Here is a 5,457-nt window from a genome sequence, read left to right on the forward strand (position 1 = left end):
CACCTTTTTCCACTTCTCAGTTTTTGTTGTCATCAATATCTTACAAGAAGAAAGATACCTTGCCTGACTCTCCTGATAGATAAATCTGCTCAAAGATACCAGTATCTCATTCATGACAATGTCATCTAGGCAAGGAAATCCACTGATACAGGTGAACTTATAAGTTTATAAACAAAACACGTACAGGGGTTTCGCTAATATATGTGCCTGGGAAGCAGCAGCTGCACTGGAAAAAATACTGGAAAATTAAAGTGATGCTTCAGAAATTAAAAGAGCCCCAGTACAGATCCTGCCCATTCAAAATATTTAAAGTTGCAATATTTTCCCATCAGTGGAGTTCCCCTTTTTGCTGCTGTTTGGGGCTGAGTCAGGAATTTACCCTCTCGCCATTACCCAATAGAAGAAACACCCAAAGCAATGTTGGAACAATATGGTCAGTAAAAATTGCAAACTTGCGGGAAGCATTAACACACCAGTGTATAACCTTGAGTATCAATAGCTTGGGGCTTTGCAGAGGGGCAGATGTTACATGCATACCAAGGTCCACCTTATGATCACTTACACACACACACACACACTCCTACTCAATAGCCACCCTCAAATCACTTTCAACCCAAACAGTAAGGTACAACCAAGTTCTTTGGAGTATATGAAAACCCAGTGAATTTAAAGTACCGTATTTATCGGCGTATAACACGCACTTTTTCCCCTGAAAATAGGGGCAAATGATATGCGTGTTATACGCCGATATAATGTTAAGAAGCCAGCGGAGGCCGGGCGGTGCGGCGGAGGCCGGGCGGTGCGAGCAGAGGGCATTATTTTGCATTATTTACCTCAGGGTCCTCAACCACCGGGCCGCGGACCGGACCGGGCCGTGGAGCACTCTCTACCGGGCCGCAAAGAATTTTTAAAAAAATGGCGGCTTTCTTCACCTTCGGTGAATGCTGCTGGGATCGGGGATCAAGGACACAAATGAAAGAAGGGGAGGAGGAAGCAACTAAGCCTGTCCTTCTCTCTGGGTCAGCTCTCTCAGTCGCTCTCTCGCTCCTCCACCAGCACAGGAAGAAACTGCTTCAAAGAAGCGGGGGAGCTTTCCTGTCGCCGCAGCTTCCTGAGCGCCCGTTTCTCCCCACCCCACCCGTCCGCCCGCCCGCCCGCCCGCAGTGCTCCGTTCTGCCTGCCTGCCTGCCTTCGTTAATGGTTGAATCGGAACAGCTTCGGCTGAGTAAAGAGGCGAATAGTTATTATTCTCAGCCGAAGCTGCTCCCAAACAACCAGAAACTAAGGCAGGCAGGCAGGCAGGCAGAATGGGACACTGTGGATTGAAGCGCGCGCTGGGTGGGAGTGGGGTGAAACGGGCGCTCGGAATAGCTGCGGCGACAGGAAAAGCCCCCCGCTTCTTTGAAGCAGTTTCTTCCTTGGATGGTGGAGCAGCGAGAGCGAAGCCTCCTTCTCTTCTCTTCCCCCGGTCCTTGCAAAAATTTTCTGCTTGAAACCGGTCCCTGGTACAAAAAGGTTGGGGACCACTGATTTACCTTATAAGTGGTAATAATATTAATAATAAAAAAAGTTCTGAGCTACCCTTATTTTGCTTCAAAGTTTTTATTTAGAAATTTAATTTTTTCCTGAAATTTCCTCTTAAAATGAAGATGCGTGTTATACGCCTGTGCGTGTTATACGCCGATAAATACGGTAACAGCAAAACGTCACTGGTTATAATGCTCCTTCTCACTCTCATGCATACATACACCCATCCACACTTACTGGTGACCTTCTCAGTTTGTTTTAGGTTCTCTTATCTTTAGACTCCAAGGATAGGTGAGTGACATTTAGGCAGGAAATCTAAGCTAGTGAGATTTAGGCTGGCAGGCATTAGCCAGAGGGAGAGAAGCTGCCAAGTCTGGATCCAAAGTGCCTCAGGATGGGCAGGCTTCAGGATCCCTTTTACCCCAGAAGCTCTTGCCTTGCTGATTCCCAAGACTGGGAGGTATTCTTGCCTTGTTGATTTTCAAATCTGGTAAGTGTTGATGAGGGGGAGGTGACATATTCCCGTGTCCAGGCCCAACTTTGTCTGGTTCAGATGACATTTTATCTTTCGTTTCCTTAATGACTTGATTCCTTTTTAAACTACCTCCCTGAAGGGATCTTTTAGATTCCTGGCTCTTATCCATTCCCCTCACATGCCTTTTTCATCTTTAGGTATGACAGCTTCAGCCTAGTCTCACACAGTGAGGTGACAGTATATACATAGTTTTTGATTTGATTAATTTTAAAAGCTAACAATGCTTTCCAAATTAGGTCTGAAAAGCTAAATATATCTATTTTTAGTAGAAGTGGAAAACTAGGGTCCCTCCAGTTTATAGGATGCATCCTTTCAGATTATTTGCCAGGATAATAGGGGAGTGTGGATGTTTCTGTCCAAATCATAAAAGAGCAGCAATTCTTGACCTTAAGGAGAAAGATAAAAAAATAAGGTGTGAAAGACCAGAAACACCAAACTGTATAGCTAAATGGTGCCTCTGTGTGGTTATTCTCTGATGTTACAATTCCTAATTTTCTCTCTGGGTCAATGAAAGGCATAAAACAGGGACTCTTATATGGTGGAATGTAAAACTACAACACCTCTTCTCTTCCTCTCAATAAGTGACATGAATCAATCTTTCATGCTTACTGGCATAAAATTTGCTGTCCCCATTGCCGATCTCTATCGCACCACAAAAAAACCTGTCCCAAATGGAAATGTTCTTATATCCTATATGGAAGACACTCTAGAGAAAGGGATTAACAGGTTTCCCATTCAGTAGGCATCACCAGCTGGTAAGAAAATACCCACCTAGCAATCTTCTTAACAAAGAATGAGACTGAGGAAGAAACAGATTTCAGTGGATCCTAAGACTTTATCAAATCTTGATCATACTTTGAATAAGGTCCTAGCAGTAAATCCCGATGCTGGGAAAACTGGGAGAATAGGAAGGGGTAGAAACAGTTAACAATTGTGTGAGGATTGTAAGTGGTAAACAGAAAACCATTTCTCTTTTCTACTTTAGTACACAGTTCCACTCCACCACCACTGCTGGTCAAGCTGTTCGTTGGTCTGATCCAGGTCTATAAATTGGTATTGGTTAGAAAAGCTAATGGATAAAGGAAGAGAGCAGAGTTAGACAGAAGCTAATTCAACAACTAAGCAAAGAAGAATGGCCATGGAGGACAGCAGAGTCCAGCAATTAGATAAGATAGCCCTGTATTAGTCTAAAGGAGTCAACAGATACCAGGTGGATCTCATCCCTTAAGTTGAGAACACGATTAGTCAAATTTGAAACTGAATTCAAAGTAAAGCTGCTGTGGCTTGCTATTTACTTAAGTGGCAAAACACTTCTTTAAATCAGAGGGTGGCCCAAGACTTTTAGGCGATTGGTTAGGTAGGAGATGAAGGTAACATCCCAAGGACATGGCAGAAAGAGAGGTTGCCACTGAATGTTATGGGAAAAAGATAGTAATAACCATCCATCCATATTGACAAAATTGTCATTCGTCAACTGCAAAAGAGAGTTTTATTTGGAGCAGCTTACATCTTGCAATGATACCTTTAACATCATTTTGACATCTGCCTATCCCAGTTCTTTGGGAAGGACTCCATAGGTGGATAAAAATTCTACTTCTACTCTAATGAAAAGAACTAGGGATGACAAGATAGCAGTGCCCCAATATTTGAGAGGCTGCCACAAAGAAGAGGGGGACAATTATTCTCTAAAGCACCTGAAAGCAGGACAAGAAGCAATAGATGGAAACTATTCAAGGAGAGAACCAACATAGAACTAACGAGAAATTGTCTGACAGTGGAACAATTAATCATTGGAATGGCTTGCCTTCGGAAATTGTGATTGCTTCATCACTGCAGATTTTTAAGAAGAAATTGGACAGCAACTTGTCCAAAATGATATAAAACCTCCTGCTTGAGCAGGGGGTTAGATTAGAAGACCCTCCCAGATCTTTTCCAACTCTGTCATTCTGTAAAGTCCAATCTAAACATCTGATTGACTATGCCATCACCACAATGCTATCTGAATCTCAATAACTCTAGGCACATCAAATTAATTAAAATAAAAAATTCAATATTTATTTCTGATCTTTTCCTCTCAGAGGATTCCACACAGTAGTTTATACCAGTAGCCCACAATATCTTAAATAAAATAATCACAGTAGAAAAAAACAACAATTAAAACATTTTTAAAAAAGCAATAGAAAAGCTTTAAGCAGTCTCGTGTCAGGCACAGGAGATCAGAAGCCAGGATAGTTAAAAAAAAATTAGGCGTTTATTCCAGGCAACCTATACACACAAATCTGTTCTACTAGCTGTCAGGGCAAATTGGTTCCAGATAAGTCAATGAACTTCAAGGGGAAATGGATTTAGGTCTCTTATGGGAATATAGCAACTCCAATCTGTTGATGCATTTGACCTCAGGCTCAGCTGGGTCATCTACATTTGGTCATGAAGTTGTTATGCCATAAATACATCATATAAGAGTCGGTTTGTAGTGTGTGGATTAGTCAGGGTTCTCTTTGAGAACATTTCTTAAATGGGCTGTTGTTCCTAAGAAGGCTCTATTCTGATTACCACATTAGGGAGAAAAAAAAACTCTTCAGATGGCACCACAAGTGATTCCAGCTTAATTTAAATAATGGGGCTGAGAGAAGTGAGAAAGGAATATTATATGTACCTGTAGCCTAGAGCCTTTCAAAGGGATTAACAGGAAATGGGTCACTGAGATAAGTCTGTCTTGCCCCTGAGAAAAATTATATTATATAGCATTATCAGGCTTTCTCCTCAAGCTAGAATTAGGAGTATTTCAAACTATTGAGCAATGTGTTTCATTTGATAGACTCATTACATTCAACTAATTTTTAATAGATCACTTAACCAGCTGCACATTTTTAACAGATCACCTAACCAAATCACTTAACCAGCTCCAACTTCCTAAGTATCTACCTTTCATCATATAACTTGAAAATCCTTATGGCAGTAAGAATATCATTAAAAAGTAAAAAAAAGAATAGGGAGAAAATGCACTTTTTATGCTCTGGAGTATTTTATTTTTCATTGTAACATGTTGTCTTATCAATCTGGTGCCAGGCAGCATTCTTGGGAGATTACGGGGAAATCCAGCCTCCATCTGTGTTGGAAGGAAAATCCATCTGGTTCAGTTCTAAGGTGGGAGAAAAACGCTGGAAATAACATGAAGGCTGCTTGGAAAAAGTTTATGGATGAGCAGAACCAACACACAGAGTGTGTGATTCTGGGACAGCTGACCAAGTGATTTGGTTTTACATGGGCTTTTATACAGTTTTTACAGCATTTTGTAACCTTGTTTTGTGTGTTTTTATTATTTGATTGGTTTTACTTGTTTTGCAAAGGCTCATGATGGGTCTTAATTATCAGCTTCCTGAACCTAATCCTGT

The sequence above is a fragment of the Notechis scutatus genome, chromosome 1 (genome assembly GCF_049901735.1).
Source record: "Notechis scutatus isolate UNSWTSFEM ecotype Mainland chromosome 1, rNotScu1.2, whole genome shotgun sequence".
In the NCBI taxonomy this organism is placed as follows: Eukaryota; Metazoa; Chordata; class Lepidosauria; order Squamata; family Elapidae; genus Notechis; species Notechis scutatus.